The following is a 23180-nucleotide window of genomic DNA, read 5'->3' on the forward strand; positions in this document are numbered from 1 at the left end:
TCGACCAATGAAAGCGAAGCTGTAGTGACTGCGAAGGACTGTAAGCATGGATGGGATGCTGATGGTGCAACAGTGCCTATGATGCACAAGACACACCTGCTGATGGAGGTGTGGGCCTGACTTTCTTGACTGCGCGCTGTGCGTTCCGAGGGGCCATGGATGCTGCCCGAATATCACGACGCGACCCCTCATCATTCTTGCCTTCTGTAGAAGGAAAATGATGATGACTGTTTTGGACGGCATTCCTTCTTGCTTTGTTTGCTATGCATTCACTGCCAGAGAAGGCCGAGAGATGGCCAGGAGTACCACCAGCTTCCCCTGACGCACATTCCTTTTGATGGCTGTCCCAGGCACGGGTCAGCTCCGTGCAATTTTTCCTGGTGACAGTTATACTACGTAACAGCAGTTCTAACTATGCGTGACGTCATAATCGTGCTCTGACGGTCTCTGGTGGGCTGTCTTGAAGTGGATCCTGATTCAGGCACCACCTTGTGTGCCATGATGCCAAAACGTCTGCGATGCTATATCTACAGGACGAGGTGCAGGAGGCGATTGGGCCCCTTTGGACTTCATTCAAAATAATTAGGACAGGACTAGCCTGTGTCTTTATTTTATTGCCGACTAGAAAAAACCATGAAAAATTGCCGAGAAGAAAAATATAGTGTTTCATAAAAAGAGGTGAGCAGGCATTTTAGACAGCAAAAAGTCTACAACACCCGTTATTCCCAAGCGGTCTCCCATCCAAGTACTGACCAGATCCTACGCTACTTGACTACGGTGTTCGGACGAGAACCGGTATATTCAGCGTGGTATGGTCGTAGGCGACGTACCTAAAGACTTTAGCTGATTTATGCTTGTCCTCAACCTCACGGACGAACGGTTTTACAGCACGCCCCGTCTCTGCAACCAGAGGGAGCTTGAAGGCATTGACCAATGAAAGCGAAGCTGTAGTGACTGCGAAGGACTGTAACCATGGATGGGATGCTGATGGTGGAACAGCGCCTATGAGGCACAAGACACTCCTGCTGATGGAGGTGTGGGCCTGACTTTCTTGACTGCGCGATGTGCGTTCCGAGGGGCCATGGATGCTGCCCGAATTTCACGACGCGGCCCCTCATCAGTCTTGCCTTCTGGAGAAGGAAAATGATGATGACTGTTTTGGGAGGCGTTCCTGCCATATGAATCCTTGCTTTTTTTTGTTATGAATTCACTGCCAGAGAAGGCCGAGAGATGGCCAGGAGTGCCACCAGCTTCCCCTGCCGCACATTCCTTTTGATGGCTGTCCCAGGTACGGGTCAGCGCCGTGCAATTTTTCCTGGTAACAGTTATACTACGTAACAGCAGTTCTAACTATGCGTGACGTCATAATCGTACTCTGACAGTCTCCGGTGGGCTGTCTTGAAGTGGATCCTGATTCAGGCACCACCTTGTGTGCAATGATGCCAAAACGTCTGCGATGCTGTATCTACAGGACGAGGCGCAGGAGGCGATTGGGCCCCTTTGGACTTCATTCAAAATAATTAGGACAGGACTAGCTGGTGTCTTTATTTTATTGCCGACTAGGAAAAACCATGAAAAATTGCCGAGAAGAAAAATATAGTGTTTCATAAAAAGAGGTGAGCAGGCATTTTAGACAGCAAAAAGCCTACAACACCCGGTATTCCCAAGCGGTCTCCCATCCAAGTACTGACCAGGCCCTACGCTGCTTTACTACGGTGTTCGGACGAGAACCGGTATATTCAGCGTGGTATGGTCGTAGGCGACATACCTACAGACTTTAGCTGATTTATGCTTGTCCTCAACCTCACGGACGAACGGTTTTACAGCACGCCCCGTCTCTGCCACCAGAGGGAGCTTGAAGGTATTGACCAATGGAAGCGAAGCTGTAGTGACTGCGAAGGACTCTAACCATGGATGGGATGCTGATGGTGCAACAGTGCCTATGATGCACAAGACACACCTGCTGATGGAGGTGTGGGCCTGACTTTCTTGACTGCGCGCTGTGCGTTCCGAGGGGCCATGGATGCTGCCCGAATGTCACGACGCGGCCCCTCATCAGTCTTGCCTTCTGCAGAAGGAAAATGATGATGACTGTTTTGGAAGGCATTCCTTCTTGCTTTGTTTGATATGAATTCACTGCCAGAGAAGGCCGAGAGATGGCCAGGAGTGCCACCAGTTTCCCCTGCCGCACATTCCTTTTGATGGCTGTCCCAGGCACGGGTCAGCTCCGTGCAATTTTTCCTGGTGACAGTTATACTACGTAACAGCAGTTCTAACTATGCGTGACGTCATAATCGTGCTCTGACGGTCTCCGGTGGGCTGTCTTGAAGTGGATCCTGATTCAGGCACCACCTTGTGTGCCATGATGCCAAAACGTCTGCGATGCTATATCTTCAGCACGAGGCGCAGGACGCGATTGGGCCCCTTTGGACTTCATTCAAAATAATTAGGACAGGACTAGCTGGTGTCTTTATTTTATTTCCGACTAGAAAAAACCATGAAAAATTGCCGAGAAGAAAAATAAAGTGTTTCATAAAAAGAGGTGAGCAGGCATTTTAGACAGCAAAAAGCCTACAACACCCGTATTTTCCTAAGCGGTCTCCCATCCAAGTACTGACCAGGCCCTACGCTACTTGACTACGGTGTTCGGACGAGACCCGGTATATTCAGCGTGGTATGGTCGTAGGCGACATACCTAAAGACTTTAGCTGATTTATGCTTGGCTTCAACCTCACGGACGAAAGGTTTTACAGCACGCCCCGTCTCTGCCACCAGAGGGAGCTTGAAGGCATTGACCAATGAAAGCGAAGCTGTAGTGACTGCGAACGACTGTAACCATGGATGGGATGCTGATGGTGCAACAGTACCTATGATGCACAAGACACACTTGCTGATGGAGGTGTGGGCCTGACTTTCTTGACTGCGCGCTGTGCGTTCCGAGGGGCCATGGATGCTGCCCGAATGTCACGACGCGGCCCCTCATCAGTCTTGCCTTCTGGAGAAGGAGAATGATGATGACTGTTTTGGGAGGCGTTCCTGCCATATGAATCCTTGCTTTTTTGTTATGAATTCACTGCCAGAGAAGGCCGAGAGATGTCCAGGAGTGCCACCAGCTTCCCCTGCCGCACATTCCTTTTGATAGCTGTCCAAGGCACGGGCCAGCGCCGTGCAATTTTTCCCGGTGACAGTTATACTACGTAACAGCAGTTCTAACTATGCGTGACGTCATAATCGTGCTCTGACGGTCTCCGGTGGGCTGTCTTGAAGTGGATCCTGATTCAGGCACCACCTTGTGTCCCATGATGCCAAAACGTCTGCGATGCTGTATCTACAGCACGAGGCGCAGGAGACGACTGGGCCCCTTTAGACTTCATTCAAAATAATTAGGACAGGACTAGCTGGTGTCTTTATTTTATTGCCGACTAGGAAAAACCATGAAAAATTGCCGAGAAGAAAAATAAAGTGTTTCATAAAAAGAGGAGAGCATCCATTTTAGACAGCAAAAAGCCTACAACACCCGGTATTCCCAAGCGGTCTCCCATCCAAGTACTTACCAGGCATTACGCTGCTTTACTACGGTGTTCGGACGAGAACCGGTATATTCAGCGTGGTATGGTCGTAGGCGACATACCTACAGACTTTAGCTGATTTATGCTTGTCCTCAACCTCACGGACGAACTATTTTACAGCACGCCCCGTCTCTGCCACCAGAGGGAGCTTGAAGGCATTGACCAATGGAAGCGAAGCTGTAGTGACTGCGAAGGACTGTAAGCATGGATGGGATGCTGATGGTGCAACAGTGCCTATGATGCACAAGACACACCTGCTGATGGAAGTGTGGGCCTGACTTTCTTGACTGCGCGCTGTGCGTTCCGAGGGGCCATGTATGCTGCCCGAATGTCACGACGCGGCCCCTCATCAGTCTTGCCTTCTGGAGAAGGAAAATGATGATGACTGTTTTGGAAGGCATTCCTTCTTGCTTTGTTTGCTATGCATTCACTGCCAGAGGACCGAGAGATCGCCATGAGTGCCACCAGCTTCCCCTGCCGCACAATCCTTTTGATGGCTGCCCCAGGCACGGGCCAGCGCCGTGCAATTTTTTCTGGTGACAGTTATACTACGTAACAGCAGTTCTAACTATGCGTGACGTCATAATCGTGCTCTGACAGTCTCCGGTGGGCTGTCTTGAAGTGGATCCTGATTCAGGCACCACCTTGTCTGCCATGATGCCAAAACGTCTGCGATGCTGTATCTACAGCACGAGGCGCAGGAGGCGATTGGGCCCCTTTGGACTTCATTCAAAATAATTAGGACAGGACTACCTGGTGTCTTTATTTTATTGCCGACTAGGAAAAACCATGAAAAATTGCCGAGAAGAAAAATATAGTGTTTCATAAAAAGAGGTGAGCAGGCATTTTAGACAGCAAAAAGCCTACAACACCCGGTATTCCCAAGCGGTCTCCCATCCAAGTACTGACCAGGCCCTACGCTGCTTGACTACGATGTTCGGACGAGAACCGGTATATTCAGCGTGGTATGGTCGTAGGCGACATACCTACAGACTTTAGCTGATTTATGCTTGTCCTCAATCTCACGGACGAACGGTTTTACAGCACGCCCCGTCTCTGCCACCAGAGGGAGCTTGAAGGTATTGACCAATGGAAGCGAAGCTGTAGTGACTGCGAAGGACTGTAACCATGGATGGGATGCTGATGGTGCAACAGTGCCTATGATGCACAAGACACACCTGCTGATGGAGGTGTGGGCCTGACTTTCTTGACTGCGCGCTGTGCGTTCCGAGGGGCCATGGATGCTGCCCGAATGTCACGACGCGGCCCCTCATCAGTCTTGCCTTCTGCAGAAGGAAAATGATGATGACTGTTTTGGAAGGCATTCCTTCTTGCTTTGTTTGCTATGAATTCACTGCCAGAGAAGGCCGAGAGATGGCCAGGAGTGCCACCAGCTTCCAATGCCGCACATTCCTTTTGATAGCTGTCCAAGGCACGGGCCAGCGCCGTGCAATTTTTCCCGGTGACAGTTATACTACGTAACAGCAGTTCTAACTATGCGTGACGTCATAATCGTGCTCTGACAGTCTCCGGTGGGATGTCTTGAAGTGGATCCTGATTCAGGCACCACCTTGTGTGCCATGATGCCAAAACGTCTGCGATGCTGTATCTACAGCACGAGGCGCAGGAGGCGATTGGGCCCCTTTGGACTTCATTCAAAATAATTAGGACAGGACTAGCTGGTGTCTTTATTTTATTGCCGACTAGGAAAAACCATGAAAAATTGCCGAGAAGAAAAATAAAGTGTTTCATAAAAAGAGGAGAGCATCAATTTTAGACAGCAAAAAGCCTACAACACCCGGTATTCCCAAGCGGTCTCCCATCCAAGTACTGACCAGGCCCTACGCTGCTTTACTACGGTGTTCGGACGAGAACCGGTATATTCAGCGTGGTATGGTCGTAGGCGACATACCTACAGACTTTAGCTGATTTATGCTTGTCCTCAACCTCACGGACGAACTATTTTACAGCACGCCCCGTCTCTGCCACCAGAGGGAGCTGGAAGGCATTGACCAATGAAAGCGAAGCTGTAGTGACTGCGAAGGACTGTAAGCATGGATGGGATGCTGATGGTGCAACAGTGCCTATGATGCACAAGACACACCTGCTGATGGAGGTGTGGGCCTGACTTTCTTGACTGCGCGCTGTGCGTTCCGAGGGGCCATGTATGCTGCCCGAATGTCACGACGCGGCCCCTCATCAGTCTTGCCTTCTGGAGAAGGAAAATGATGATGACTGTTTTAGGAGGCATTCCTGCCGTATGAATTCTTGCTTTGTTTGCTATGAATTCACTGCCAGAGAAGGTCGAGAGATGGCCAGGAGTGCCACCAGCTTCCCCTGCCGTACATTCCTTTTTATGGTTGTCCCAGGCACGGGCCAGCGCCGTGCAATTTTTCCTGGTGACAGTTATACTACGTAACAGCAGTTCTAACTATGCGTGACGTCATAATCGTGCTCTGACAGTCTCCGGTGGGCTGTCTTTAAGTGGGTCCTGATTCAGGCACAACCTTGTCTGCCATGATGCCAAAACGTCTGCGATGCTGTATCTACAGGACGAGGCGCAGGAGGCGATTGGCCCCCTTTGGACTTCATTCAAAATAATTAGGACAGGACTAGACTGGTGTCTTTATTTTATTGCCGACTACGAGAAACCATGAAAAATTGCCGAAAGAAAAATGAAGTGTTTCAGAAAAAGAGGAGAGCAGCCATTTTAGACAGCAAAAAGCCTACAACACCAGGTATTCCCAAGCGGTCTCCCATCCCAGTACTGACCAGGCCCTACGCTGCTTGACTACGGTGTTCGGACGAGAACCGGTATATTCAGCGTGGTGTGGTCATAGGCGACATACCTTCAGACTTTAGCTGATTTATGCTTGTCCTCAACCTCACGGACGAACGGTTTTACAGCACGCCCCGTCTCTGCTACCAGAGGGAGCTTGAAGGCATTGACCAATGAAAGCGAAGCTGTAGTGACTGCGAAGGACTGTAACCATAGATGGGATGCTGATGGTGCAACAGTGCCTATGATGCACAAGACACACCTGCTGATGGAGGTGTGGGCCTGACTTTCTTGACTGCGCGCTGTGCGTTCCGAGGGGCCATGGATGCTGCCCGAATGTCACGACGCGGCCCCTCATCAGTCTTGCCTTCTGGAGAAGGAAAATGATGATGACTGTTTTATGAGGCATTCCTGCCGTCTGAATTCTTGCTTTGTTTGCTATGAATTCACTGCCAGAGAAGGTCGAGAGATGGCCAGGAGTGCCACCAGCTTCCCCTGCCGTACATTCCTTTTTATGGTTGTCCCAGGCACGGGCCAGCGCCGTGCAATTTTTCCTGGTGACAGTTATACTACGTAACAGCAGTTCTCACTATGCGTGACGTCATAATCGTGCTCTGACAGTCTCCGGTGGGCTGTCTTTAAGTGGGTCCTGATTCAGGCACAACCTTGTCTGCCATGATGCCAAAACGTCTGCGATGCTGTATCTACAGGACGAGGCGCAGGAGGCGATTGGCCCCCTTTGGACTTCATTCAAAATAATTAGGACAGGACTAGACTGGTGTCTTTAATTTATTGCCGACTAGGAAAAACCAAGAAAAATTGCCGAGAAGAAAAATGAAGTGTTTCAGAAAAAGAGGAGAGCAGCCATTTTAGACAGCAAAAAGCCTACAACACCAGGTATTCCCAAGCGGTCTCCCATCCCAGTACTGACCAGGCCCTACGCTGCTTGACTACGGTGTTCGGACGAGAACCGGTATATTCAGCGTGGTGTGGTCATAGGCGACATACCTTCAGACTTTAGCTCATTTATGCTTGTCCTCAACCTCACGGACGAACGGTTTTACAGCACGCCCCGTCTCTGCTACCAGAGGGAGCTTGAAGGCATTGACCAATGAAAGCGAAGCTGTAGTGACTGCGAAGGACTGTAACCATAGATTGGATGCTGATGGTGCAACAGTGCCTATGATGCACAAGACACACCTGCTGATGGAGGTGTGGGCCTGACTTTCTTGACTGCGCGCTGTGCGTTCCGAGGGGCCATGGATGCTGCCCGAATGTCACGACGCGGCCCCTCATCAGTCTTGCCTTCTGGAGAAGGAAAATGATGATGACTGTTTTGGGAGGCATTCCTGCCATATGAATTCTTGCTTTGTTTGCTATGAATTCACTGCCAGAGAAGGCCGAGAGATGGCCAGGAGTGCCACCAGCTTCCCCTGGCGCACATTCCTTTTGATTGCTGTCCCAGGCACGGGTCAGCGCAGTGCAATTTTTTCTGGGGAGAGTTATACTACGTAACAGCAGTTCTAACTATGCGTGACGTCATAATCGTGCTCTGACAGTCTCCGGTGGGCTGTCTTGAAGTGGATCCTGATTCAGGCACCACCTTGTCTACGATGATGCCAAAACGTCTGCGATGCTGTATCGACAGCACGAGGCGCAGGAGGCGATTGGGCCCCTTTGGACTTCATTCAAAATAATTAGGACAGGACTAGCTGGTGTCTTTATTTTATTGCCGACTAGGAAAAACCATGAAAAATTGCCGAGAAGAAAAATAAAGTGTTTCATAAAAAGAGGAGAGCATCAATTTTAGACAGCAAAAAGCCTACAACACCCGGTATTCCCAAGCGGTCTCCCATCCTAGTACTGACCAGGCCCTACGCTGCTTTACTACGGTGTTCGGACGAGAACCGGTATATTCAGCGTGGTATGGTCGTAGGCGACATACCTACAGACTTTAGCTGATTTATGCTTGTCCTCAACCTCACGGACGAACTGTTTTACAGCACGCCCCGTCTCTGCCACCAGAGGGAGCTGGAAGGCATTGACCAATGAAAGCGAAGCTGTAGTGACTGCGAAGGACTGTAAGCATGGATGGGATGCTGATGGTGCAACAGTGCCTATGATGCACAAGACACACCTGCTGATGGAGGTGTGGGCCTGACTTTCTTGACTGCGCGCTGTGCGTTCCGAGGGGCCATGGATGCTGCCCGAATGTCACGACGCGGCCCCTCATCAGTCTTGCCTTCTGGAGAAGGAAATGATGTTGACTGTTTTGGAAGGCATTCCTTCTTGCTTTGTTTGCTATGAATTCACTGCCAGAGGACCGAGAAATCGCCATGAGTGCCACCAGCTTCTCCTGCCGCACATTCCATTTGATGGCTGTTCCAGGCACGGGCCAGCGCCGTGCAATTTTTCCTGGTGACAGTTATACTACGTAACAGCAGTTCTAACTATGCGTGACGTCATAATCGTGCTCTGACAGTCTCCGGTGGGCTGTCTTGAGGTGGATCCTGATTCAGGCACCACCTTGTCTGCCATGATGCCAAAATGTGTGCGATGCTGTATCTAAAGGACGAGGCGCAGGAGGCGATTGGGCCCCTTTGGACTTCATTCAAAATAATTAGGACAGGACTAGACTTGTGTCTTTATTTTATTACCGACTAGGAAAAACCATGAAAAATTGCCGAGAAGAAAAATGAAGTGTTTCATAAAAAGAGGAGAGCTGTCATTTCAGACAGCAAAAAGCCCACAACACCCGGTATTCCCAAGCGGTCTCCCATCCAAGTACTGACCAGGCCCTACGCTGCTTGACTACGGTGGTCGGACGAGAACCGGTATATTCAGCGTGGTATGGTCGTAGGCGACATACCTACAGACTTTAGCTGATTTATGCTTGTCCTCAACCTCACGGACGAACTATTTTACAGCACGCCCCGTCTCTGCCTTCAGAGGGAGCTTGAAGGCATTGACCAATGAAAGCGAAGCTGTAGTGACTGCGAAGGACTGTAAGCATGGATGGGATGCTGATGGTGCAACAGTGCCTATGAGGCACAAGACACACCTGCTGATGGAGGTGTGGGCCTGACTTTCTTGACTGCGCGCTGTGCGTTCCGAGGGGCCATGGATGCTGCTCGAATGTCACGACGCGGCCTCTCATCAGTCTTGCCTTCTGGACAAGAAAAATGATGATAACTGTTTTGAGAGGCATTCCTGCCATATGAATTCTTGCTTTGTTTGCTATGATTTCACTGCCAGAGAAGGCCGAGAGATGGCCAGGAGTGCCACCGCCTTCCCGTGCCGTACATTCCTTTTGATGGCTGTCCCAGGCACGGGCCAGCGCCGTACATATTTTTCCTGGTGACAGTTATACTACGTAACAGCAGTTCTAACTATGCGTGACGTCATAATCGTGCTCTGACAGTCTCCGGTGGGCTGTCTTGAAGTGGATCCTGATTCAGGCACCACCTTGTCTGCCAAGATGCCAAAACGTCTGCGATGCTGTATCTACAGCACGAGGCGCAGGAGGCGATTGGGCCCCTTTGGACTTCATTCAAAATAATTAGGACAGGACTAGACTGGTGTCTTTATTTTATTGCCGACGAGGAAAAACCAAGAAAAATTGCCGAGAAGAAAAATAAAGTGTTTCATAAAAAGAGGAGAGCAGCCATTTCAGACAGCAAAAAGCCTACAACACCCGGTATTCCCAAGCGGTCTGCCATCCAAGCACTGACCAGGCCCTACGCTGCTTGACTACGGTGTTCGGACGAGAACCGGTATATTCAGCGTGGTATGGTCGTAGGCGACAAACCTTCAGACTTTAGCTCATTTATGCTTGTCCTCAACCTCACGGACGAACGGTTTTACAGCACGCCCCGTCTCTGCCACCAGAGGGAGCTTGAAGGCATTGACCAATGAAAGCGAAGCTGTAGTGACTGCGAAGGACTGTAACCATAGATGGGATGCTGATGGTGCAACAGTGCCTATGATGCACAAGACACACCTGCTGATGGAGGTGTGGGCCTGACTTTCTTGACTGCGCGCTGTGCGTTCCGAGGGGCCATGGATGCTGCCCGAATGTCACGACGCGGCCCCTCATCAGTCTTGCCTTCTGGAGAAGGAAAATGATGATGACTGTTTTAGGAGGCATTCCTGCCGTATGAATTCTTGCTTTGTTTGCTATGAATTCACTGCCAGAGAAGGTCGAGAGATGGCCAGGAGTGCCACCAGCTTCCCCTGCCGTACATTCCTTTTTATGGTTGTCCCAGGCACGGGCCAGCGCCGTGCAATTTTTCCTGGTGACAGTTATACTACGTAACAGCAGTTCTAACTATGCGTGACGTCATAATCGTGCTCTGACAGTCTCCGGTGGGCTGTCTTAAAGTGGGTCCTGATTCAGGCACAACCTTGTCTGCCATGATGCCAAAACGTCTGCGATGCTGTATCTACAGGACGAGGCGCAGGAGGCGATTGGCCCCCTTTGGACTTCATTCAAAATAATTAGGACAGGACTAGACTGGTGTCTTTATTTTATTGCCGACTAGGAGAAACCATGAAAAATTGCCGAAAGAAAAATGAAGTGTTTCAGAAAAAGAGGAGAGCAGCCATTTTAGACAGCAAAAAGCCTACAACACCAGGTCTCCCATCCTAGTACTAACCAGGCCCTACGCTGCTTGACTACGGTGTTCGGACGAGAACCGGTATATTCAGCGTGGTGTGGTCATAGGCGACATACCTTCAGACTTTAGCTGATTTATGCTTGTCCTCAACCTCACGGACGAACGGTTTTACAGCACGCCCCGTCTCTGCTACCAGAGCGAGCTTGAAGGCATTGACCAATGAAAGCGAAGCTGTAGTGACTGCGAAGGACTGTAACCATAGATGGGATGCTGATGGTGCAACAGTGCCTATGATGCACAAGACACACCTGCTGATGGAGGTGTGGGCCTGACTTTCTTGACTGCGCGCTGTGCGTTCCGAGGGGCCATGGATGCTGCCCGAATGTCACGACGCGGCCCCTCATCAGTCTTGCCTTCTGGAGAAGGAAATGATGTTGACTGTTTTGGAAGGCATTCCTTCTTGCTTTGTTTGCTATGAATTCACTGCCAGAGGACCGAGAAATCGCCATGAGTGCCACCAGCTTCTCCTGCCGCACATTCCATTTGATGGCTGTTCCAGGCACAGGCCAGCGCCGTGCAATTTTTCCTGGTGACAGTTATACTACGTAACAGCAGTTCTAACTATGCGTGACGTCATAATCGTGCTCTGACAGTCTCCGGTGGGCTGTCTTGAGGTGGATCCTGATTCAGGCACCACCTTGTCTGCCATGATGCCAAAACGTCTGCGATGCTGTATCTACAGCACGAGGCGCAGGAGGCGATTGGGCCCCTTTGGACTTCATTCAAAATAATTAGGACAGGACTAGACTGGTGTCTTTATTTTATTGCCGACTAGGAAAAACCATGAAAAATTGCCGAGAAGAAAAATAAAGTGTTTCATAAAAAGAGGAGAGCTGTCAATTTTAGACAGCAAAAAGCCTACAACACCCGGTATTCCCAAGCGGTCTCCCATCCAAGTACTGACCAGGCCCTACGCTGCTTTACTACGGTGTTCGGACGAGAACCGGTATATTCAGCGTGGTATGGTCGTAGGCGACATACCTACAGACTTTAGCTGATTTATGCTTGTCCTCAACCTCACGGACGAACTATTTTACAGCACGCCCCGTCTCTGCCACCAGAGGGAGCTGGAAGGCATTGACCAATGAAAGCGAAGCTGTAGTGACTGCGAAGGACTGTAAGCATGGATGGGATGCTGATGGTGCAACAGTGCCTATGATGCACAAGACACACCTGCTGATGGAGGTGTGGGCCTGACTTTCTTGACTGCGCGCTGTGCGTTCCGAGGGGCCATGTATGCTGCCCGAATGTCACGACGCGGCCCCTCATCAGTCTTGCCTTCTGGAGAAGGAAAATGATGATGACTGTTTTAGGAGGCATTCCTGCCGTATGAATTCTTGCTTTGTTTGCTATGAATTCACTGCCAGAGAAGGTCGAGAGATGGCCAGGAGTGCCACCAGCCTTCCCCTGCCGTACATTCCTTTTTATGGTTGTCCCAGGCACGGGCCAGCGCCGTGCATATTTTTCCTGGTGACAGTTATACTACGTAACAGCAGTTCTAACTATGCGTGACGTCATAATCGTGCTCTGACAGTCTCCGGTGGGCTGTCTTTAAGTGGGTCCTGATTCAGGCACAACCTTGTCTGCCATGATGCCAAAACGTCTGCGATGCTGTATCTACAGGACGAGGCGCAGGAGGCGATTGGCCCCCTTTGGACTTCATTCAAAATAATTAGGACAGGACTAGACTGGTGTCTTTATTTTATTGCCGACTACGAGAAACCATGAAAAATTGCCGAAAGAAAAATGAAGTGTTTCAGAAAAAGAGGAGAGCAGCCATTTTAGACAGCAAAAAGCCTACAACACCAGGTATTCCCAAGCGGTCTCCCATCCCAGTACTGACCAGGCCCTACGCTGCTTGACTACGGTGTTCGGACGAGAACCGGTATATTCAGCGTGGTGTGGTCATAGGCGACATACCTTCAGACTTTAGCTGATTTATGCTTGTCCTCAACCTCACGGACGAACGGTTTTACAGCACGCCCCGTCTCTGCTACCAGAGGGAGCTTGAAGGCATTGACCAATGAAAGCGAAGCTGTAGTGACTGCGAAGGACTGTAACCATAGATGGGATGCTGATGGTGCAACAGTGCCTATGATGCACAAGACACACCTGCTGATGGAGGTGTGGGCCTGACTTTCTTGACTGCGCGCTGTGCGTTCCGAGGGGCCATGGATGCTGCCCGAATGTCACGACGCGGCCCCTCATCAGTCTTGCCTTCTGGAGAAGGAAAATGATGATGACTGTTTTATGAGGCATTCCTGCCGTCTGAATTCTTGCTTTGTTTGCTATGAATTCACTGCCAGAGAAGGTCGAGAGATGGCCAGGAGTGCCACCAGCTTCCCCTGCCGTACATTCCTTTTTATGGTTGTCCCAGGCACGGGCCAGCGCCGTGCAATTTTTCCTGGTGACAGTTATACTACGTAACAGCAGTTCTCACTATGCGTGACGTCATAATCGTGCTCTGACAGTCTCCGGTGGGCTGTCTTTAAGTGGGTCCTGATTCAGGCACAACCTTGTCTGCCATGATGCCAAAACGTCTGCGATGCTGTATCTACAGGACGAGGCGCAGGAGGCGATTGGCCCCCTTTGGACTTCATTCAAAATAATTAGGACAGGACTAGACTGGTGTCTTTAATTTATTGCCGACTAGGAAAAACCAAGAAAAATTGCCGAGAAGAAAAATGAAGTGTTTCAGAAAAAGAGGAGAGCAGCCATTTTAGACAGCAAAAAGCCTACAACACCAGGTATTCCCAAGCGGTCTCCCATCCCAGTACTGACCAGGCCCTACGCTGCTTGACTACGGTGTTCGGACGAGAACCGGTATATTCAGCGTGGTGTGGTCATAGGCGACATACCTTCAGACTTTAGCTCATTTATGCTTGTCCTCAACCTCACGGACGAACGGTTTTACAGCACGCCCCGTCTCTGCTACCAGAGGGAGCTTGAAGGCATTGACCAATGAAAGCGAAGCTGTAGTGACTGCGAAGGACTGTAACCATAGATTGGATGCTGATGGTGCAACAGTGCCTATGATGCACAAGACACACCTGCTGATGGAGGTGTGGGCCTGACTTTCTTGACTGCGCGCTGTGCGTTCCGAGGGGCCATGGATGCTGCCCGAATGTCACGACGCGGCCCCTCATCAGTCTTGCCTTCTGGAGAAGGAAAATGATGATGACTGTTTTGGGAGGCATTCCTGCCATATGAATTCTTGCTTTGTTTGCTATGAATTCACTGCCAGAGAAGGCCGAGAGATGGCCAGGAGTGCCACCAGCTTCCCCTGGCGCACATTCCTTTTGATTGCTGTCCCAGGCACGGGTCAGCGCAGTGCAATTTTTTCTGGGGAGAGTTATACTACGTAACAGCAGTTCTAACTATGCGTGACGTCATAATCGTGCTCTGACAGTCTCCGGTGGGCTGTCTTGAAGTGGATCCTGATTCAGGCACCACCTTGTCTACGATGATGCCAAAACGTCTGCGATGCTGTATCGACAGCACGAGGCGCAGGAGGCGATTGGGCCCCTTTGGACTTCATTCAAAATAATTAGGACAGGACTAGCTGGTGTCTTTATTTTATTGCCGACTAGGAAAAACCATGAAAAATTGCCGAGAAGAAAAATAAAGTGTTTCATAAAAAGAGGAGAGCATCAATTTTAGACAGCAAAAAGCCTACAACACCCGGTATTCCCAAGCGGTCTCCCATCCTAGTACTGACCAGGCCCTACGCTGCTTTACTACGGTGTTCGGACGAGAACCGGTATATTCAGCGTGGTATGGTCGTAGGCGACATACCTACAGACTTTAGCTGATTTATGCTTGTCCTCAACCTCACGGACGAACTGTTTTACAGCACGCCCCGTCTCTGCCACCAGAGGGAGCTGGAAGGCATTGACCAATGAAAGCGAAGCTGTAGTGACTGCGAAGGACTGTAAGCATGGATGGGATGCTGATGGTGCAACAGTGCCTATGATGCACAAGACACACCTGCTGATGGAGGTGTGGGCCTGACTTTCTTGACTGCGCGCTGTGCGTTCCGAGGGGCCATGGATGCTGCCCGAATGTCACGACGCGGCCCCTCATCAGTCTTGCCTTCTGGAGAAGGAAATGATGTTGACTGTTTTGGAAGGCATTCCTTCTTGCTTTGTTTGCTATGAATTCACTGCCAGAGGACCGAGAAATCGCCATGAGTGCCACCAGCTTCTCCTGCCGCACATTCCATTTGATGGCTGTTCCAGGCACGGGCCAGCGCCGTGCAATTTTTCCTGGTGACAGTTATACTACGTAACAGCAGTTCTAACTATGCGTGACGTCATAATCGTGCTCTGACAGTCTCCGGTGGGCTGTCTTGAGGTGGATCCTGATTCAGGCACCACCTTGTCTGCCATGATGCCAAAATGTGTGCGATGCTGTATCTAAAGGACGAGGCGCAGGAGGCGATTGGGCCCCTTTGGACTTCATTCAAAATAATTAGGACAGGACTAGACTTGTGTCTTTATTTTATTACCGACTAGGAAAAACCATGAAAAATTGCCGAGAAGAAAAATGAAGTGTTTCATAAAAAGAGGAGAGCTGTCATTTCAGACAGCAAAAAGCCCACAACACCCGGTATTCCCAAGCGGTCTCCCATCCAAGTACTGACCAGGCCCTACGCTGCTTGACTACGGTGGTCGGACGAGAACCGGTATATTCAGCGTGGTATGGTCGTAGGCGACATACCTACAGACTTTAGCTGATTTATGCTTGTCCTCAACCTCACGGACGAACTATTTTACAGCACGCCCCGTCTCTGCCTTCAGAGGGAGCTTGAAGGCATTGACCAATGAAAGCGAAGCTGTAGTGACTGCGAAGGACTGTAAGCATGGATGGGATGCTGATGGTGCAACAGTGCCTATGAGGCACAAGACACACCTGCTGATGGAGGTGTGGGCCTGACTTTCTTGACTGCGCGCTGTGCGTTCCGAGGGGCCATGGATGCTGCTCGAATGTCACGACGCGGCCTCTCATCAGTCTTGCCTTCTGGACAAGAAAAATGATGATAACTGTTTTGAGAGGCATTCCTGCCATATGAATTCTTGCTTTGTTTGCTATGATTTCACTGCCAGAGAAGGCCGAGAGATGGCCAGGAGTGCCACCGCCTTCCCGTGCCGTACATTCCTTTTGATGGCTGTCCCAGGCACGGGCCAGCGCCGTACATATTTTTCCTGGTGACAGTTATACTACGTAACAGCAGTTCTAACTATGCGTGACGTCATAATCGTGCTCTGACAGTCTCCGGTGGGCTGTCTTGAAGTGGATCCTGATTCAGGCACCACCTTGTCTGCCAAGATGCCAAAACGTCTGCGATGCTGTATCTACAGCACGAGGCGCAGGAGGCGATTGGGCCCCTTTGGACTTCATTCAAAATAATTAGGACAGGACTAGACTGGTGTCTTTATTTTATTGCCGACGAGGAAAAACCAAGAAAAATTGCCGAGAAGAAAAATAAAGTGTTTCATAAAAAGAGGAGAGCAGCCATTTCAGACAGCAAAAAGCCTACAACACCCGGTATTCCCAAGCGGTCTGCCATCCAAGCACTGACCAGGCCCTACGCTGCTTGACTACGGTGTTCGGACGAGAACCGGTATATTCAGCGTGGTATGGTCGTAGGCGACAAACCTTCAGACTTTAGCTCATTTATGCTTGTCCTCAACCTCACGGACGAACGGTTTTACAGCACGCCCCGTCTCTGCCACCAGAGGGAGCTTGAAGGCATTGACCAATGAAAGCGAAGCTGTAGTGACTGCGAAGGACTGTAACCATAGATGGGATGCTGATGGTGCAACAGTGCCTATGATGCACAAGACACACCTGCTGATGGAGGTGTGGGCCTGACTTTCTTGACTGCGCGCTGTGCGTTCCGAGGGGCCATGGATGCTGCCCGAATGTCACGACGCGGCCCCTCATCAGTCTTGCCTTCTGGAGAAGGAAAATGATGATGACTGTTTTAGGAGGCATTCCTGCCGTATGAATTCTTGCTTTGTTTGCTATGAATTCACTGCCAGAGAAGGTCGAGAGATGGCCAGGAGTGCCACCAGCTTCCCCTGCCGTACATTCCTTTTTATGGTTGTCCCAGGCACGGGCCAGCGCCGTGCAATTTTTCCTGGTGACAGTTATACTACGTAACAGCAGTTCTAACTATGCGTGACGTCATAATCGTGCTCTGACAGTCTCCGGTGGGCTGTCTTAAAGTGGGTCCTGATTCAGGCACAACCTTGTCTGCCATGATGCCAAAACGTCTGCGATGCTGTATCTACAGGACGAGGCGCAGGAGGCGATTGGCCCCCTTTGGACTTCATTCAAAATAATTAGGACAGGACTAGACTGGTGTCTTTATTTTATTGCCGACTAGGAGAAACCATGAAAAATTGCCGAAAGAAAAATGAAGTGTTTCAGAAAAAGAGGAGAGCAGCCATTTTAGACAGCAAAAAGCCTACAACACCAGGTATTCCCAAGCGGTCTCCCATCCTAGTACTAACCAGGCCCTACGCTGCTTGACTACGGTGTTCGGACGAGAACCGGTATATTCAGCGTGGTGTGGTCATAGGCGACATACCTTCAGACTTTAGCTGATTTATGCTTGTCCTCAACCTCACGGACGAACGGTTTTACAGCACGCCCCGTCTCTGCTACCAGAGCGAGCTTGAAGGCATTGACCAATGAAAGCGAAGCTGTAGTGACTGCGAAGGACTGTAACCATAGATGGGATGCTGATGGTGCAACAGTGCCTATGATGCACAAGACACACCTGCTGATGGAGGTGTGGGCCTGACTTTCTTGACTGCGCGCTGTGCGTTCCGAGGGGCCATGGATGCTGCCCGAATGTCACGACGCGGCCCCTCATCAGTCTTGCCTTCTGGAGAAGGAAATGATGTTGACTGTTTTGGAAGGCATTCCTTCTTGCTTTGTTTGCTATGAATTCACTGCCAGAGGACCGAGAAATCGCCATGAGTGCCACCAGCTTCTCCTGCCGCACATTCCATTTGATGGCTGTTCCAGGCACAGGCCAGCGCCGTGCAATTTTTCCTGGTGACAGTTATACTACGTAACAGCAGTTCTAACTATGCGTGACGTCATAATCGTGCTCTGACAGTCTCCGGTGGGCTGTCTTGAGGTGGATCCTGATTCAGGCACCACCTTGTCTGCCATGATGCCAAAATGTGTGCGATGCTGTATCTAAAGGACGAGGCGCAGGAGGCGATTGGGCCCCTTTGGACTTCATTCAAAATAATTAGGACAGGACTAGACTGGTGTCTTTATTTTATTACCGACTAGGAAAAACCATGAAAAATTGCCGAGAAGAAAAATGAAGTGTTTCATAAAAAGAGGAGAGCTGTCATTTCAGACAGCAAAAAGCCCACAACACCCGGTATTCCCAAGCGGTCTCCCATCCAAGTACTGACCAGGCCCTACGCTGCTTGACTACGGTGGTCGGACGAGAACCGGTATATTCAGCGTGGTATGGTCGTAGGCGACATACCTACAGACTTTAGCTGATTTATGCTTGTCCTCAACCTCACGGACGAACGGTTTTACAGCACGCCCCGTCTCTGCCTTCAGAGGGAGCTTGAAGGCATTGACCAATGAAAGCGAAGCTGTAGTGACTGCGAAGGACTGTAAGCATGGATGGGATGCTGATGGTGCAACAGTGCCTATGAGGCACAAGACACACCTGCTGATGGAGGTGTGGGCCTGACTTTCTTGACTGCGCGCTGTGCGTTCCTAGGGGCCATGGATGCTGCTCGAATGTCACGACGCGGCCTCTCATCAGTCTTGCCTTCTGGACAAGAAAAATGATGATAACTGTTTTGGGAGGCATTCCTGCCATATGAATTCTTGCTTTGTTTGCTATGAATTCACTGCCAGAGAAGGCCGAGAGATGGCCAGGAGTGCCACCGCCTTCCCGTGCCGTCCATTCCTTTTGATGGCTCTCCCAGGCACGGGCCAGCGCCGTACATATTTTTCCTGGTGACAGTTATACTACGTAACAGCAGTTCTAACTATGCGTGACGTCATAATCGTGCTCTGACAGTCTCCGGTGGGCTGTCTTGAAGTGGATTCTGATTCAGGCACCACCTTGTCTGCCATGATGCCAAAACGTCTGCGATGCTGTATCTACAGGACGAGGCGCAGGAGGCGATTGGCCCCCTTTGGACTTCATTCAAAATAATTAGGACAGGACTAGACTGGTGTCTTTATTTTATTGCCGACTAGGAGAAACCATGAAAAATTGCCGAAAGAAAAATGAAGTGTTTCAGAAAAAGAGGAGAGCAGCCATTTTAGACAGCAAAAAGCCTACAACACCAGGTATTCCCAAGCGGTCTCCCATCCCAGTACTAACCAGGCCCTACGCTGCTTGACTACGGTGTTCGGACGAGAACCGGTATATTCAGCGTGGTGTGGTCATAGGCGACATACCTTCAGACTTTAGCTGATTTATGCTTGTCCTCAACCTCACGGACGAACGGTTTTACAGCACGCCCCGTCTCTGCTACCAGAGGGAGCTTGAAGGCATTGACCAATGAAAGCGAAGCTGTAGTGACTGCGAAGGACTGTAACCATAGATGGGATGCTGATGGTGCAACAGTGCCTATGATGCACAAGACACACCTGCTGATGGAGGTGTGGGCCTGACTTTCTTGACTGCGCGCTGTGCGTTCCGAGGGGCCATGGATGCTGCCCGAATGTCACGACGCGGCCCCTCATCAGTCTTGCCTTCTGGAGAAGGAAAATGATGATGACTGTTTTATGAGGCATTCCTGCCGTCTGAATTCTTGCTTTGTTTGCTATGAATTCACTGCCAGAGAAGGTCGAGAGATGGCCAGGAGTGCCACCAGCTTCCCCTGCCGTACATTCCTTTTTATGGTTGTCCCAGGCACGGGCCAGCGCCGTGCAATTTTTCCTGGTGACAGTTATACTACGTAACAGCAGTTCTAACTATGCGTGACGTCATAATCGTGCTCTGACAGTCTCCGGTGGGCTGTCTTTAAGTGGGTCCTGATTCAGGCACAACCTTGTCTGCCATGATGCCAAAACGTCTGCGATGCTGTATCTACAGGACGAGGCGCAGGAGGCGATTGGCCCCCTTTGGACTTCATTCAAAATAATTAGGACAGGACTAGACTGGTGTCTTTAATTTATTGCCGACTAGGAAAAACCAAGAAAAATTGCCGAGAAGAAAAATGAAGTGTTTCAGAAAAAGAGGAGAGCAGCCATTTTAGACAGCAAAAAGCCTACAACACCAGGTATTCCCAAGCGGTCTCCCATCCCAGTACTGACCAGGCCCTACGCTGCTTGACTACGGTGTTCGGACGAGAACCGGTATATTCAGCGTGGTGTGGTCATAGGCGACATACCTTCAGACTTTAGCTCATTTATGCTTGTCCTCAACCTCACGGACGAACGGTTTTACAGCACGCCCCGTCTCTGCTACCAGAGGGAGCTTGAAGGCATTGACCAATGAAAGCGAAGCTGTAGTGACTGCGAAGGACTGTAACCATAGATGGGATGCTGATGGTGCAACAGTGCCTATGATGCACAAGACACACCTGCTGATGGAGGTGTGGGCCTGACTTTCTTGACTGCGCGCTGTGCGTTCCGAGGGGCCATGGATGCTGCCCGAATGTCACGACGCGGCCCCTCATCAGTCTTGCCCTCTGGAGAAGGAAAATGATGATGACTGTTTTGGGACGCATTCCTGCCATATGAATTCTTGCTTTGTTTGCTATGAATTCACTGCCAGAGAAGGCCGAGAGATGGCCAGGAGTGCCACCAGCTTCCCCTGGCGCACATTCCTTTTGATTGCTGTCCCAGGCACGGGTCAGCGCAGTGCAATTTTTTCTGGGGAGAGTTATACTACGTAACAGCAGTTCTAACTATGCGTGACGTCATAATCGTGCTCTGACAGTCTCCGGTGGGATGTCTTGAAGTGGATCCTGATTCAGGCACCACCTTGTCTATCGATGATGCCAAAACGTCTGCGATGCTGTATCTACAGCACGAGGCGGAGGAGGCGATTGGGCCCCTTTGGACTTCATTCAAAATAATTAGGACAGGACTAGCTGGTGTCTTTATTTTATTGCCGACTAGGAAAAACCATGAAAAATTGCCGAGAAGAAAAATAAAGTGTTTCATAAAAAGAGGAGAGCAGCCATAACAGACAGCAAAAAGCCTACAACACCCGGTATTCCCAAGCGGTCTCCCATCCAAGTACTGACCAGGCCCTACGCTGCTTTACTACGGTGTTCGGACGAGAACCGGTATATTCAGCGTGGTTTGGTGGTAGGCGACATACCTACAGACATTAGCTCATTTATGCTTGTCCTCAACCTCACGGACGAACGGTTTTACAGCGCGCCCCGTCTCTGCCACCACAGGGAGCTTGAAGGCATTGACCAATGAAAGCGAAGCTGTAGTGACTGCGAAGGACTGTAACCATGGATGGGATGCTGATGGTGCAACAGTGCCTATGAGGCACAAGACACACCTGCTGATGAAGGTGTGGGCCTGACTTTCTTTACTGCGCGCTGTGCGTTCCGAGGGGCCATGGATGCTGCCCGAATATCACGACGCGCCCCCTCATCAGTCTTGCCTTCTGTAGAAGGAAAATGATGATGACTGTTTTGGAAGGCATTCCTTCTTGCTTTGTTTCCTATGCATTCACTGCCAGAGAAGGCCGAGAGATGGCCAGGAGTACCACCAGCTTCCCCTGACGCACATTCCTTTTGATGGCTGTCCCAGGTACGGGTCAGCGCCGTGCAATTTTTCCTCGTGACAGTTATACTACGAAACAGCAGTTCTAATTATGCGTGACGTCATAATCGTACTCTGACAGTCTCCGGTGGGCTGTCTTGAAGTGGATCCTGATTCAGGCACCACCTTGTGTGCCATGATGCCAAAACGTCTGCGATGCTGTATCTACAGCACGAGGCGCAGGAGGCGATTGGGCCCCTTTGGACTTCATTCAAAATAATTAGGACAGGACTAGACTGGTGTCTTTATTTTATTGCCGACTAGGAAAAACCATGAAAAATTGCCGAGAAGAAAAATATAGTGTTTCATAAAAAGAGGTGAGCAGGCATTTTAGACAGCAAAAAGCCTACAACACCCGGTATTCCCAAGCGGTCTCCCATCCAAGTACTGACCAGGCCCTACGCTGCTTGACTACGATGTTCGGACGAGAACCGGTATATTCAGCGTGGTATGGTCGTAGGCGACATACCTACAGACTTTAGCTGATTTATGCTTGTCCTCAATCTCACGGACGAACGGTTTTACAGCACGCCCCGTCTCTGCCACCAGAGGGAGCTTGAAGGTATTGACCAATGGAAGCGAAGCTGTAGTGACTGCGAAGGACTGTAACCATGGATGGGATGCTGATGGTGCAACAGTGCCTATGATGCACAAGACACACCTGCTGATGGAGGTGTGGGCCTGACTTTCTTGACTGCGCGCTGTGCGTTCCGAGGGGCCATGGATGCTGCCCGAATGTCACGACGCGGCCCCTCATCAGTCTTGCCTTCTGCAGAAGGAAAATGATGATGACTGTTTTGGAAGGCATTACTTCTTGCTTTGTTTGCTATGAATTCACTGCCAGAGAAGGCCGAGAGATGGCCAGGAGTGCCACCAGCTTCCTCTGCCGCACATTCCTTTTGATAGCTGTCCAAGGCACGGGCCAGCGCCGCCTGATTCAGGCACCACCTTGTGTGCCATGATGCCAAAACGTCTGCGATACTGTATCTACAGCACGACGCGCAGGAGGCGATTGGGCCCCTTTGGACTTCATTCAAAATAATTAGGACAGGACTAGCTGGTGTCTTTATTTTATTGCCGACTAGGAAAAACCATGAAAAATTGCCGAGAAGAAAAATAAAGTGTTTCATAAAAAGAGGAGAGCATCAATTTTAGACAGCAAAAAGCCTACAACACCCGGTATTCCCAAGCGGTCTCCCATCCTAGTACTGACCAGGCCCTACGCTGCTTTACTACGGTGTTCGGACGAGAACCGGTATATTCAGCGTGGTATGGTCGTAGGCGACATACCTACAGACTTTAGCTGATTTATGCTTGTCCTCAACCTCACGGACGAACTGTTTTACAGCACGCCCCGTCTCTGCC

The 23180-nt window shown here is 50.3% G+C and overlaps 22 non-coding genes and 3 pseudogenes across 22 annotated transcripts; all 25 read right to left on the reverse strand.

The window, feature by feature from the left end:
• Nucleotides 1-704: 704 nt before the first annotated feature.
• On the reverse strand, nt 705-823 carry LOC139736742 (5S ribosomal RNA; annotated as a pseudogene).
• Nucleotides 824-1642: 819 nt separating this feature from the next.
• Nucleotides 1643-1761, reverse strand: LOC139736779 (5S ribosomal RNA). The gene has a single exon (XR_011711332.1). It is a non-coding gene; the product is annotated as a 5S ribosomal RNA (ribosomal RNA).
• An 807-nt stretch (nt 1762-2568) lies between these two features.
• LOC139736743 (5S ribosomal RNA) lies at nt 2569-2688 on the reverse strand (annotated as a pseudogene).
• Nucleotides 2689-3505: 817 nt separating this feature from the next.
• On the reverse strand, nt 3506-3624 carry LOC139736740 (5S ribosomal RNA). Its single transcript, XR_011711301.1, has one exon. It is a non-coding gene; the product is annotated as a 5S ribosomal RNA (ribosomal RNA).
• An 805-nt stretch (nt 3625-4429) lies between these two features.
• LOC139736714 (5S ribosomal RNA) lies at nt 4430-4548 on the reverse strand. Its single transcript, XR_011711276.1, has one exon. It is a non-coding gene; the product is annotated as a 5S ribosomal RNA (ribosomal RNA).
• Nucleotides 4549-5355: 807 nt separating this feature from the next.
• On the reverse strand, nt 5356-5474 carry LOC139736781 (5S ribosomal RNA). The gene has a single exon (XR_011711334.1). It is a non-coding gene; the product is annotated as a 5S ribosomal RNA (ribosomal RNA).
• Nucleotides 5475-6292: 818 nt separating this feature from the next.
• Nucleotides 6293-6411, reverse strand: LOC139736796 (5S ribosomal RNA). The gene has a single exon (XR_011711349.1). It is a non-coding gene; the product is annotated as a 5S ribosomal RNA (ribosomal RNA).
• An 819-nt stretch (nt 6412-7230) lies between these two features.
• LOC139736797 (5S ribosomal RNA) lies at nt 7231-7349 on the reverse strand. The gene has a single exon (XR_011711350.1). It is a non-coding gene; the product is annotated as a 5S ribosomal RNA (ribosomal RNA).
• Nucleotides 7350-8167: 818 nt separating this feature from the next.
• Nucleotides 8168-8286, reverse strand: LOC139736708 (5S ribosomal RNA). Its single transcript, XR_011711271.1, has one exon. It is a non-coding gene; the product is annotated as a 5S ribosomal RNA (ribosomal RNA).
• Nucleotides 8287-9091: 805 nt separating this feature from the next.
• On the reverse strand, nt 9092-9210 carry LOC139736725 (5S ribosomal RNA). Its single transcript, XR_011711287.1, has one exon. It is a non-coding gene; the product is annotated as a 5S ribosomal RNA (ribosomal RNA).
• Nucleotides 9211-10030: 820 nt separating this feature from the next.
• On the reverse strand, nt 10031-10149 carry LOC139736734 (5S ribosomal RNA). The gene has a single exon (XR_011711295.1). It is a non-coding gene; the product is annotated as a 5S ribosomal RNA (ribosomal RNA).
• An 818-nt stretch (nt 10150-10967) lies between these two features.
• Nucleotides 10968-11073, reverse strand: LOC139736745 (5S ribosomal RNA; annotated as a pseudogene).
• An 806-nt stretch (nt 11074-11879) lies between these two features.
• Nucleotides 11880-11998, reverse strand: LOC139736782 (5S ribosomal RNA). Its single transcript, XR_011711335.1, has one exon. It is a non-coding gene; the product is annotated as a 5S ribosomal RNA (ribosomal RNA).
• An 820-nt stretch (nt 11999-12818) lies between these two features.
• On the reverse strand, nt 12819-12937 carry LOC139736709 (5S ribosomal RNA). The gene has a single exon (XR_011711272.1). It is a non-coding gene; the product is annotated as a 5S ribosomal RNA (ribosomal RNA).
• Nucleotides 12938-13756: 819 nt separating this feature from the next.
• On the reverse strand, nt 13757-13875 carry LOC139736710 (5S ribosomal RNA). The gene has a single exon (XR_011711273.1). It is a non-coding gene; the product is annotated as a 5S ribosomal RNA (ribosomal RNA).
• Nucleotides 13876-14693: 818 nt separating this feature from the next.
• LOC139736755 (5S ribosomal RNA) lies at nt 14694-14812 on the reverse strand. The gene has a single exon (XR_011711311.1). It is a non-coding gene; the product is annotated as a 5S ribosomal RNA (ribosomal RNA).
• Nucleotides 14813-15617: 805 nt separating this feature from the next.
• Nucleotides 15618-15736, reverse strand: LOC139736727 (5S ribosomal RNA). Its single transcript, XR_011711289.1, has one exon. It is a non-coding gene; the product is annotated as a 5S ribosomal RNA (ribosomal RNA).
• Nucleotides 15737-16556: 820 nt separating this feature from the next.
• Nucleotides 16557-16675, reverse strand: LOC139736735 (5S ribosomal RNA). The gene has a single exon (XR_011711296.1). It is a non-coding gene; the product is annotated as a 5S ribosomal RNA (ribosomal RNA).
• Nucleotides 16676-17493: 818 nt separating this feature from the next.
• On the reverse strand, nt 17494-17612 carry LOC139736783 (5S ribosomal RNA). Its single transcript, XR_011711337.1, has one exon. It is a non-coding gene; the product is annotated as a 5S ribosomal RNA (ribosomal RNA).
• An 805-nt stretch (nt 17613-18417) lies between these two features.
• LOC139736729 (5S ribosomal RNA) lies at nt 18418-18536 on the reverse strand. Its single transcript, XR_011711290.1, has one exon. It is a non-coding gene; the product is annotated as a 5S ribosomal RNA (ribosomal RNA).
• Nucleotides 18537-19355: 819 nt separating this feature from the next.
• Nucleotides 19356-19474, reverse strand: LOC139736784 (5S ribosomal RNA). The gene has a single exon (XR_011711338.1). It is a non-coding gene; the product is annotated as a 5S ribosomal RNA (ribosomal RNA).
• An 819-nt stretch (nt 19475-20293) lies between these two features.
• Nucleotides 20294-20412, reverse strand: LOC139736711 (5S ribosomal RNA). The gene has a single exon (XR_011711274.1). It is a non-coding gene; the product is annotated as a 5S ribosomal RNA (ribosomal RNA).
• An 819-nt stretch (nt 20413-21231) lies between these two features.
• Nucleotides 21232-21350, reverse strand: LOC139736732 (5S ribosomal RNA). The gene has a single exon (XR_011711293.1). It is a non-coding gene; the product is annotated as a 5S ribosomal RNA (ribosomal RNA).
• Nucleotides 21351-22158: 808 nt separating this feature from the next.
• On the reverse strand, nt 22159-22277 carry LOC139736716 (5S ribosomal RNA). The gene has a single exon (XR_011711278.1). It is a non-coding gene; the product is annotated as a 5S ribosomal RNA (ribosomal RNA).
• Nucleotides 22278-22979: 702 nt separating this feature from the next.
• LOC139736768 (5S ribosomal RNA) lies at nt 22980-23098 on the reverse strand. The gene has a single exon (XR_011711322.1). It is a non-coding gene; the product is annotated as a 5S ribosomal RNA (ribosomal RNA).
• Between the last annotated feature and the right edge of the window lie 82 nt (nt 23099-23180).

Source organism: Diadema antillarum, unplaced genomic scaffold (assembly GCF_040938485.1).
Source record: "Diadema antillarum isolate AM-2024a unplaced genomic scaffold, OU_Dant_1.0 seq00000662_RagTag, whole genome shotgun sequence".
In the NCBI taxonomy this organism is placed as follows: domain Eukaryota; kingdom Metazoa; phylum Echinodermata; class Echinoidea; order Diadematoida; family Diadematidae; genus Diadema; species Diadema antillarum.